This window comes from Oxyura jamaicensis, chromosome Z, assembly GCF_011077185.1.
Source record: "Oxyura jamaicensis isolate SHBP4307 breed ruddy duck chromosome Z, BPBGC_Ojam_1.0, whole genome shotgun sequence".
Classification (NCBI taxonomy): domain Eukaryota; kingdom Metazoa; phylum Chordata; class Aves; order Anseriformes; family Anatidae; genus Oxyura; species Oxyura jamaicensis.
In genome coordinates, this window is record NC_048926.1 from 70,447,343 (window position 1) to 70,459,626 (window position 12,284).

General features: G+C 44.6%; 1 protein-coding gene across 4 annotated transcripts in view; it reads left to right on the forward strand.

Moving 5' to 3' along the window:
• Positions 1 to 12,284, forward strand: part of MOB3B (MOB kinase activator 3B) — an 81,947-nt gene that overhangs the window by 25,849 nt on the left and 43,814 nt on the right. Inside the window, exon 1 of one of the 4 annotated variants that reach the window (XM_035310526.1) lies at positions 2,004 to 2,173. The exons of the other annotated variants lie outside the window; for them this stretch is intronic. The gene's annotated coding sequence lies outside the window, so the exon portion shown is untranslated. Of the gene's footprint in view, positions 1 to 2,003; positions 2,174 to 12,284 lie in introns of those variants that run through there. 4 annotated transcript variants of the gene reach the window in all.

The window sequence follows — 12,284 nt, forward strand, 5'->3', positions numbered from 1 at the left end:
GCAGTGCTGAACATGAATGCAGGAAACACTTGGGAGAAGGGGAGAAGAAGAAAAAAAAAAAAGCACAAGGAAACTTGGGCTTCTGTCCCAGCTGTGGTAGGACAGGGATTCAATCTTCTCTGTTCATCACCTGGGTGGCATACTTCTCAGAGAGTGGATGTGTTATTATTTGGGATTACTCCTGGGATCTGCAGTGACTGCTGCCTCAGAAATGATGATTGGTTTCTTCCTACCTGATGGCAGATACTGTGTGCAATACAGCTGGGTTTAATCAAATGATTTGGAATTGGATCAAACCATAATATATGGGATGTGTGGATGGCAGAAGATACGACTGAAGTGGGATAGAGAATAGCAATTACAAGGTAGCAATCCAGTTTCCTAACCATTTATTTTATGTAGCGACCAGAATGATGACAGCATCCTAAAGGGCAGTTGGACTAAGGTTGTCCTGGCTTGCTGCCAGTTTAGAAATAAATTACTGGTGCTAACCTGCATGTAAACAAAAGCAACATTCTCAGAAATGCTAAAGACTCTGCAAAATTCTAACCAATAAATTAAAATGTTAAATATAATAAAGCCATATAGTAGAATTGCTAACTATATTTTCAGGATGTTGCAGGATGTGTGAGTCTGACGGGAAGTAAGAGAGAGAAGGAAAGGGGTGCAGAAGCTGGGCATGGACACATTCAGCAGTGTAACAGATACTCTTGTTCATATTGTGGTGTGAGGCAGGTCCTGTTAACTAGGCCATGGTCTAGATGAACAAATGAAAAGCATGTTTCTGATTCAAGTGCATCCCACCTGGAAGACTTTGCTAAAGTGAGGAGCGGGCTTGGGTAGGGTAGAAACCTCAGTCGCTAATTACCTTTTAAGATCAAGCCATGAATGATCTTTTTAGGAGGATGTTCTCTAGTACATGTTCTTCAGTTAGATGCAGTTAACCTGAATGTACATCGTAAGTTTTATGTATGGTTCTCCAAATTATCTGCAAAAATTTTATCATGCAACCTTCCTGGGATGTTGGCAGGGAGTATTTGTAAATTAGTTTTCCAGCTGCAGATTATCAATGGGTAATCAAGTGCCATATTCATATTTCCAAATTGTGAGGGAGTTGTTAATCAAGATAGAAGACCCAGTGTCAGAGCGTCTGTCAGGTATTGAGTGTATGGCTTTATACCATGTATTTTGGTGGCTTTCCTGCTCTAAACTCATACAGCCTGTTTTCTCTCTTCAGAGGTCTTCTGAGCTTTTTAGTATATTTACTCTGCACCAGCCTCTGACATCTTAATGGTTATATGAGTGTGTGAGTCTTATGAAATCTTATTTTGAGAGAATGAAACTGTTCAGTGTGCAGGTTGTGTCTCTATGTTTTCACTGATAATATTATGAGGTGCTGTGAATTCCTCCTCTGCTACAACCACTGTAACTATCCATTGGTTTGGATGCGTTTGATAGGACAGCCTCTCCTGTGATACAGGATTCCCAGCATATACCATCCCCTAGGGAAAAGTGCCAGGACTTGAACACCTTGTAGCAGTTCTCTCTGAACTCTCCTGTCTGGCAGAGAGCCCTGCTTTATGAGTTTTGAGGTCATGGCATGAGGTATGACAGAAAACCACCTTAAAGTTTTGTGGACTCATTATGAAACTGACCACAGAACCTCCCTACTAAAATTTTGGAGTTATGTAAGCAAATAAATGTCTGTAATGGTGTTGCTGTGACTGGATCGCAAGACAGATGGAGACCTTGCTTCTGAAATAGGAAGCTATGATGTTTTCTTTTTTCTTGGTCAGATTTTGCGTGGGAGGTACTGAAATGCAGCGAAACACGCTGCATAAACTAGTTCTGTAGGAAGAAGCTCAGCCACCTTGACAACTCCCACTTTAAAACTGCCAGCTTTACACACAAATTTTTAATTGAATCAGCAATCGGTTCTTAGTTAGAGGTGAATTGAAAAGTGCCAGGCAGAGAAAGACTGTAGCTCAGACTGGAGTCCTTCAATTGTCGCACTTCAGTGACTGTCAGCTGTGCTTTCGCTGTTAGCTGTCTGCTGCGGCCACACAGATCCCAACGAGTAATCAATTATTCTGCTTCAGGGTAAACTGCTTGTTATCGTGGTCAGGAAAGGACCCATCTTAACCTTCCCTCGCTGATCAATTTTACATGTTGTGTAAGTAATTATTTTTGTTCCCTTCTTTCTGTAGCATTGAGTGTTTACTGGCATCAGCTGTGGGCACTTTAGTTTGAGAAGCCAGATGCTTATTTTGCAGGGAAGGATATTTTCCTCTTTTTGTACCTGTTGAGAGACTGGTCCTGTGGGTCTCACAGTAAAGTTGTTTATACATGGCTGGAAGCAGCGTACTACAAAGTACAATACTGTTTAGGGAAACATGAAAACCAGTCTGAGAGCTAGTGCCGAATGATGGCTGATCTGACCACAAAACCAGACTGTAAATAATAATTAAATGCCGTGCTTCTGCATATAAACTGTTTACCATAGGGGCTAATTAAGAAATGACTGAAACTCTCTTTGCAGATCAGCTGGTGAGTATAAGTTTTGTTTGCTGTGTTAAGTGGCTTCTGGAGCACAATATGGATTAAGCAGTATGTAGTGGCAGAGAAAAGGCTTTGAAATCTTCAGTAGTTTAGTTTGCTGGAGAGATAAAGATGCCCCATAAACTAGAAGCTTCTTGGGAGTGTAGGGGGAAGAGCGCAATTCCTTAGCTGTCTGCTACAACTTAAAGCTGGTGCATGGCTCCTCTGGTGTTAGTGCTTTATCCTCTTGTCTGGTAGTTCTTGCAGAGCTATGCAGTTTGTATGGTCCTGGCTACTTAGGTTCTGCTAAACTGCACCGAAGGATGTTTTCAGCTCACATTTTCTCTGTTGCAATGAACAATCCTTGTTAAAGCAACAGCTGGATCATCGTGAATTGGAGAGGAGTCAGGCTGTCCTCAGAGGAGGTAGTTGTTATACTCAGTTTTCTTTCCAATAGTGTTTGATAGATCATGTCTCTGACTTCATTTACTCACTCACGTTATATCACTGGTCTCCCAGATGGCAAAGAAAGCACTGTTTTTGTTTGTTTTTAAACAAGTGAATCCTGCAAATTACAGGCTGCTGATTTAGAGCACTGGAGTGTGGATGACTACTTCATTCCCAGTATCCTGTTTGTAGTCTGGTTTATGGGGATGCGTATATTTAGCTGATTCTGTGTTTTCCCCTCTGTGCATAATAGTAGGTCATTTTGATCGAATGATAAGGTTGAACATGGTAAAATTACAGGGTGGTGATCAGAACAGTTCTCTGCAGAAAAAAAAATCTCTTCAGCCTTCTAGTCAGTTTAGTCCTGCAAGTAAAGACCACAATACAGAATCACAGAATCGTCTAGGTTGGAAGAGACCTCCAAGATCACTGAGTACAACCTCTGACCTAATGCTAACAAGTCCTCCACTAAACCATATCCCTAAGCTCTACATCTAAACGTCTTTTAAAGACCTCCAGGGATGGTGACTCAGCCACTTCCCTGGGCAGCCTATTCCAGTGACTAACAACCTTTCAGTAAAGACGTTTTTCCTAATATCCAACCTAAACCTCCCCTGGCACAATTTTAGCCCATTCCCCCTCGTCCTGTCACCAGGCATGTGGGAGAATAGACCAACCCCCCCACCTCGCTACAGCCTCCTTTCAGGTACCTGTAGAGTGCAATAAGGTCGCCCCTGAGCCTCCTCTTCTCCAGGCTAAATAGCCCCAGCTCCCTCAACCGCTCCTCGTAAGACTTGTTCTCCAGACCCTTCACCAGCTTCATAGCCGTTCTCTGGACTCGCTCAAGCACCTCCATGTCCTTCTTGTAGTGAGGGGCCCAAAAGTAACACAGTACTCAAGGTATGGCCTCACCAGAGCTGAGTACAGGGGGAGAATCACTTCCCTGGAACTGCTGGCCACGCTGTTTCTTATACAGGCCAGGATGCTCTTGGCCTTCTTGGCCACCTGAGCACACTGCTGGCTCATATTCAGCCAACTATCAACCAAAACTGCCAGGTCCTTCTCTGACAGGCAGCTTTCTAATCACACATCTCCCAGCCTGTAGCTCTGCTTGGGGTTGTTGTGCCCCAGGTGCAGGACCCGGCACTTGGCCTTGTTGAACTTCATACCATTGGCCTCAGCCCATTGGTCCAGCCTATCCAGGTCTTCCTGCAGAGCCTTCCTACCCTCAAGCAGATCGACACACGCACCTAACTTAGTGTCATCTGCAAACTTACTGAGGGTGCACTCGATCCCCTCATCCAGATCATCTATAAAGATGTTAAAGAGGACTGGCCTCAGTACCAAGCCCTGGGGGACTCCACTAGTGACCGGCCTCCAACTGGATTTGACTCCATTCACCCCAACTCTCTGGGCACGGCCATCCAGCCAGCTCTTAACCCAACAAAGCGTACGCCAGTCCAAGCCATGAGCAGCCAGTTTCTTGAGGAGAATGCTGTGGGGAATGGTGTCAAAAGCCTTACTGAAGTCAAGGTAGACCACATCCACAGCCTTTCCCTCATCCACCCAGCGCATCACTTTGTCATAGAAGGAGATCAGGTTCGTCAAGCAGGACCTGCCCTTCATAAACCCATGCTGACTGGGCCTGATTGCCTGCTTGTCCTGCAAGTGCCACATGATGACACGCAAGATAATCTGCTCCATGAGCTTCCCTGGCACTGAGGTCAAACTGACAGGCCTATAATTCCCCAGGTCTACCCTCTGGCCCTTCTTGTAGATGGGTGTCACATTTGCTAGCTGCCAGTTGAGTGGGACCTCCCCTGATATCCAGGACTGCTGATAAATGATGGAAGCTCCTCCGCCAGTTCTCTCAATACCCTTGGGTGGATCCCATCCGGCCCCATCGACTTGCGTACATCCAAATGCTGTAGCAGGTTGCCAACCATTTCCTCGTGGATTGTGGGGGCCACATTCTGCTCCCCATCCCCTTCCACCAGCTCAGGGTACTGGGCATCCAGAGAACAACTGGTTTTGCTGCTAAAGACTGAGGCAAAGAAGGCGTTAAGCACCTCAGCTTTTTCCTCATCTCTGGTTACTAAGTTTCCCCCCACATCCAGTAAAGGGTGAAGATTCTCCTTAGTCCTCCTTTTGGTATTGATGTATTTATAAAAACATTTTTTGTTATCTTTAACAGCAGTGGCCAGATGGAGCTCCAGATGAGCTTTGGCCTTTCTGATTTTGTCCCTGCACCGCCTCACAACATCCTTATAGTCCCCCTGAGTGGCCCGCCCTCTTTCCCAATGATTATAAACCCTCTTTTTTCTCATAAGCTCGAGGCACAACTCTCTGTTCAGCCAGGCCGGTCTTCTTCCACGCCGGCTCATCTTTGGGCACGTGGGGACAGACCGCTCCTGAGCCATTAAGATTTCTTTCTTGAAGAGCGTCCGGCCTTCCTGGGCTCCTCTGCCCATGCTGCATGCGTTAGTGTAAATGCACTTCAGTTGAGTCTTTGCCTTATCCCCCAGCCTTGCCATTGTTCCCCCTGGCACACCTCCAACAAGCTTTTTTTCATCCCCGTCCCCCTTCTTACCTAGTTTAAAGCCCTCTCAATGAGCCCTGCCAGCTCCTGGCCCAGGATCAGTTTTCCCCTTGGGGACAGTTGGGACCCGTCTGCGGCCATCAGGCCAGGTGCTGAGTAAAGCGCCGTGTGATTGAAGAACCCAAAACTTCTGTGTTGGCACAAGTCTCTGAGCCACGTGTTTATCAGGTGGGCTTTCTGTGTCCTCATCCCTGCCACTGCAGGGATGGACGAAAACACCACCTGTACTCCCACTCCGTCCACTAACCGTCCCAGCCCCCTGAAGTCACGTTTTATAGCTTTCAGGCTTCTCTCATCAATGTTATCGCTGCCAGCCTGGACAATCAGTAGTGGGTAGTAATCAGAGGGGCGAACCAGGCTGGGAAGCTTTCTGGAAACATCCCTGACCCTGGCCCCAGGGTGGCAGCAGATTTCCCTATGGGTAGGGTCAGGTCGACAAATAGGGTCCTCTGTTCCCCTGAGAAGGGAGTCGCCTACAATGATCACCCTTCTTTCTTGGTGGAAGCAGTCTTGAGGCGTGGAGCAGACTTCCTCACCCTAAGCTTCCTGGAGAAACTTTCTACCACATCCTCATCCACCAGTCTCTCAAGTTCCAGGGCCTCAAATCTGTTGCATAAGGGCACCTGGGAAGGTGGGGCAGGTAGGGGGGGTGTTTCCTGCAACATCAAGCAGGAACCTGTCTCCATTCCTCCTCCACTCCTGCAGCCCCTCCCTCTGCCGGGCAGGGGGTCCACCCCCACTTGGGGGGTCTCACCCCGGTACCTCTCCTTCAGGCCTTGCAGGGCATTGTTCCACTAGTCTATCTCCCACTCACACTCCCTGATGGCCCTCAACCTCTCCACCTCCTCGAGTTCTGCAGCCAGGTGTACCAGGTCATCCACCTGCCCGCACCTCACACACAGTATCTCTGCCTCCCGCAGAAGGCAGCAGCAGGCTCTGACACTCCCTGCATCCAGAGACCTGAACTGCCGCATTTTTGAGCGGGCAATCTGTCTGGGTGGCTACAGACTTCATAGAGAGAGCTCTCTGCCTAGCGTGGACCATCGTGGCCTAGCTAGTGGTAGAAAGCCGTCAGATGAGTTATTCTTAGGGGCAGGGGAGAACGCTCTGCCCTGCATGCTCTCCCTGCCTGCGCAAACTGCCACACCCGCGCTCCTGATCGCCCGCACTCCCTAGGGGCTGCTTTTGAACAGCCAGGGTGGGGGCGTTGTTGGCTCCGCCTACACCTCGTCAGCGTCCCTCACGAGGGCTGCCGGGTCGTGGCCGCTCCTTCGAGTGGCCTCATGCCGGGAAAATAGCCCTGCCTGTCCTGATCCCCCGCTCCGCTGCAGAGCACGCTGCCCCGGGGGCGATCGCCTCGGCAAGTAACTGAGAGTTATCAGTGTCTTTAATAAAGCATGCAGTATGCTTGCTGATGCTGCTGGCAGATCTGTGCTGTGGAAGACATCTCTGAAATCCTGAGCTGATCCGGACTGCTGCTGAGGCTCTCTGTCACCAACCTGCCTCTCCCCTGTCCGCCTTGAGCCAGTCAACTTGAACTTCACTGGAAGAAGCCAGACTAAGGCTAAATAGCCTGAATAAATGTCAAACAGATGTTGCATCAGCATATGTTTTTCAGCATATGTGGTTATGGGAAGCCCTGTTTTGTCAGCAGAGCCTTAGTTATTTGTGTTGGCTGGTGTAGTGTACGTAACATGACTTTGCATTTGTACCTCTGTTTCGCTGCATGAAAATGAGTGGTTTCAATTTAAATGACGCTGTGAGATGGAATGTATGATTTAGACTTTTTTTTTTTTTTCTTGAACACATACGTGGTTTCCTGAAACTAAGTCTTGGACAAAAAATAACGAGCTTGGCCAGTGGAGGCAGAGTAGGGAGCATGAAGTTCCAGGGGATAAACTGGTGACTTCTAGCAGATAAGCTGCTGTCCTGCTGTATACAGAAGGACCTCTGCTTAACCTGTACACAAAGGAGAAGAGTGAGGCCATGTGTTCAGATCTCAGACCACTGGAATGTTTTTGTATGTACATGTTTTGCTGTTCCTTATCACTTGCCTGACCTGACATGGGCATTTTTTCAGCAGACTGAAGTGGTCTCACATTAAAGCTCAGGTTTTAGGCTTTTGTGTTTGGGAACTGTGTGTATGGCCTTAGAGTGTAGAGGTGAGCAGGAAGTCATATTTTAACTCTGTATGCTTGGTTGTGCCAGTGCTTTTAAAAGCCAGAATGTAGATTAAGGAGCAAGTTAAGCTGAACAGGACAAAGAGATTTATGAAGTTAAACCATAGTTTAATGAGTTCTTATTTTCCTCTCAAGGGAGAGCGTTCAGAGAGTAAAAGTAAAATTTTACCTCTATTAAGTCGGTGTCAGAGCTCTAACTGACTGCAGCATATTTGAAACTGGTTGGAGTCAGAAATGCAGCAAACTGGAGGAGACAGATGTGTATTATCATAGAAAATCACCAAATAGTTCAATTTGTATCTCTTCTCTCAAAGCTGTTATATTTTTCTTCCACCTTTCACCAGTCCTGTCAATATTTCTAAAGGAATGAAAGATTATAATAGTTCCCTGTCACAGCAAATTCTGCAATAACATGTTACAAAAGCATAAGAACCGTACCCTGTTGTGGTAAGGACTCCGTCCACAGAAGCCGAAAGATTTTGGCATCAGCAGAGTTAGTGAGCTGGTTCTGTTGCTGCTCCTACCATGGTAAGTCAGCCCAACCGTGCAATCCACTGGTATGGTAAGTATCTACAAGAGCAGTGGTTATAGGACCAGCTGGTCAAACCACGTACTTGCATTTATAAAGGGTTTGTTTTTTTAGTGGTGGGAGGTAGCAGGTCACAAGCACTTGATAACTGAAAGCAGAGGCTGTTTGTGTACTTACAGAGCATGTGGTTTTGTGGCAGTGTTTGTAAGCATGCTAGCCACAGCTCAGACCAGTTGAAGCCTGTGAACCAAGAAGAGAATGGGAAGAACCTGGGTGTGAAGCCAAAAAACAGCATTCAAAGGGACTGTCAGAACTGAATTCTTCCCCGCGTGATCTGTCAGCCTGTCAAAATTCAACCTCAATAGTTGCCTGAGCTAAAGGGAGTCCTCTACCTGCTTTAAGGGCTGAGGAGCCCATTGCTACTCAGCCACAACAGAGGGACTGACCCTGTTCAGTATTGTTTTTAAATTTAATCTCTGTGAAAATCTCTCTAGTTTCTCAGAAGCATAAAGCATGATTCTGTTCCCTTTATCAAATGTTGCCACAATACTAGTTTACATTAGATTTTTAGGCAGAAGCTGATCCAATGAAATTCCTGTTTGTCAAATGTTACAGGAGTATGTTCATTTTTGAAGGACACAGCTTTTATAGAAAGGTATCCATTGTATTCTGCTCTCCCTTTCCAATGCTTAGAAATGAGGTAGAGGAGGGACAGAAAAGAAGTTACTGCTCTAAACAAGATAAGAATAAAGTCAAAACTCATATTTATATCATTGAACCCGGACACCTCAATTATTAAAATACTCTTTATATTGTTTTCTGCGATCTTTTACAGTTGTGGTTTTTAGTAGTCTCAGGAAAGTATTTGCTCCTTTTTTCTCCCCATGCACAAAGGCTAGCTCTTGCATGTCAAATGGATGTTGCTATATATGGGAAATGTTTCTGACTTTTGGAAGACTTTTCAGAGAACGTTTTTCACAGAGCGGTTTGGGCTGGAAGAGACCTTAAAGATCATTTTGTTCCAACCCTCTGCCATGGGCAGCAACACCTCCCACCACACCAGGTTGCCCAAAGCCCCATCCAGCCTGGCCTTGAACACCTCCAGGGATGGGGCATCCACAGCTTCTCTGGGCAACCTGTGCCAGTGCCTCACCACCCTCACAGTAAAGAATTTTTTCCTTACATCTATTTTAAATCTCCCCTCTTTCAGTATAAAGCCATCACTCCTTGTCTTATCACTACTTGCCCTTGTAAAAAGTCTCTTCCCATCTTACCTGTAGGCCCCCTTTAGGTACTGGAAGTCTGTAGTGAGGACTCCCTGCAGCCTTCTGTTCTCTAGACTAAACAACCCCAAGTCCCTCAGCCTGCCTTCATAGCAGAGGTATTCCAGGCCTTTGATTTCTTGGACTTTACAGTCAGCACTTTCCACCTGAGAACCCTGAAGCCTCAGTGTTGTTCTTATAGTTACCGTATAAGGATTAATGTAAGGTAGTCCTGGTACCTTTAGAGAGAAATGAAGAAACCACAGGAATCCTTTTGTGAGAAGGACTTTAAGCCAAACGACAACTTCTTCTAAAGCTGCTGGAACTTCTGTTATCATAAGCAAATTCTTGTCCTCAAGCACCAGTTAACTTCCTTTCACTGGATGCTACCATTTTCTGTTATTTTGTGTATTAATTAAAATGCTTTATGTCTCCAGGTAAATAACACAAGCCATGGACAAAAGCTGCAGCAGGACATTTTTTTCTTTAATAATGTTGGCTCTTCCTGAAAGTTTTTGCTGTAGAAACCATGGAGAAGCTATGCAAGTCAGCACCTGGGAAACAAAGTAATTGTTTATGCTTTTCTGTGTACTTCTGAGACTTAAAATATCTGGGAGCCCTCTCTTTATGGAGTTTGCAAGACTGTTGAGAATAGGATAACATGTAGAAAAAAGATACAATAACCTTCAAAATCTGGTTCCCATGTATGTGCTTTTTAAGAACCATTTTCTCAGTAACCTAAATCTGCCTTGATCCTTTTTCCTTTCTCTTTTGACTCTGCTAAAATGCTAATGCAAGTCTATGTTACAGGTTGGTAAGGTGTTTTGTGTGTGTGTTTCTTTTTGTTCATGAGGAAACTCTTTTCATTTCATGAAGTTTTCATCATGAAGTTGCACAGCATGATTGTACAGCATTTTTTCCTTGTGATCGGAGATAAAACTTATCTGAATTGCACAAATTTAAGTATGTAAATAAGATACAGGAGATATTGTTTCTACTCACTTGAATGGTTTTTGATGTGTAAATAGGAAAGGTGTTCTCAGACTTCAAGGCAGGCCTTTGCTCACTCAGTTCTTCATACTTGAGTGTGTTAGAGAACCTGTTCATTACATATTGTAATCCTGGCTCTCAAACAGGAGCCTGGATGTGGAGAAAGTGTACATTCAAAAAGGAGCATTGGTATGTTTGTGCACGAACATTTAAAATATTTGTGCCTGTGATGTCTAATGTAGCTGTAGTAAGATGTGTAGTGAAATATGAAATCAAACATGAGAAGTCTACAAAATGTTTGTGCTCAATGGGATTTTGATTTAATATGTGCTTTTCTACAGGCTTCAGCTGTCTTTGAACCAGACAGTGCAAGTGCCCAGAATGAAAGCTTACATTTTTGAAAGAAAAAAATGTAAAAATAAGTGGATGAAAAGTTGATTTTCAGACTGTCTTGCTGGATAGCTTACTACCCAGCTTACTATGTCACTGTTGCTGGAGAGATCATATCTTTTCACTTACTTGATGAATAAAATGTCAATTGTACCAGCTACCAGCTACATTCCCAGCAGCCCTCTAAGACTTCTGTAGTGCTCACTAGAGTGCTGTGATGAAAGGCATGTGTTTGTACAGTGTGTCATTTAATGCTATTATTACCTGTGATTTAATAGAAAGTATATGAAGAAATGATGTAGTAGGTTTTTAACTCATTAGTGACTCAGACAGGACAGTGATCAAGCTTTACTTTTTTTCTGTGTGTGTGGTATTTGTGTAGGTATGACTGGTTTATTATTTCCATGTGCTGACTTAGTATACCTGCTGTTTATGCTGAGTTGCTGTGGGCTTGGCCTAAATTTCCATATGTGCATGTTTCTACATAAAGCTGGGGACAGCGTTGATTACTGTGGTGCTAACGTCACACATGAAGATTATGTGGGTCTAATTCTTTGTTCTGAGAGCATCTCCAAATCTGGGGAAACCATTCTCAGTCATGGCTTTGCCAACAAAGGAATTCGCCAAACTACATCATTCATGCCATGGAATAGTCACTCAAGAAAAGCTGCAGGTGACTATCACACCTCTTCAGAAATGCACTACTTTGAGAGGAAAGAGGAGAATCTGAAGTGTTAGAAGTTGTCTACTTGCAATGCCCATACTAGTACAGCCACAAATGAAGGGTATAGTTCAGAAGTGCATCCAGAACATGGTCTCTATGTGTATAGTTACAGTCTGTCATAAAGGATCAGAAGCCATTTTCTACAGCCTTTGACACTAGAGTAGCCATTACTGGGCTATGAGAGGAGAGTTGAACATGAAACAGTGCCAAATGTATTAGGAATAGTCACATTTAATTTTATGTGGAAGGAGGATGCTACTCTACCATAGACTTCAAGGAGCATTTAGTCATGAATTATCCCCTTCAAGACCAGATAATGAAACTGGGAGTATTTCTCATTCTCTGCAGATTAAAATTGTCATGGAAATGAAAATGATGACAGGCAAGCCAAGTTACATTCTTGGTACTTTAAAAATCATGAAATTTTGCTCATTGCTTGTTGTTAAGGTTACCTGATGAGTTTCTTTTTATAATGCTGTATGATTTTGAAGCAATAGTTTTGCTTTAGAAGTCTAACAGTACAAGTTTGAATTGACAGTATGGTGATCCATGATGGAATGACAAACCTCTCATCATGTGTTGTTGATTCAAACACAGTGCTGCAAGGTGTTGGAAGTCTAATGGT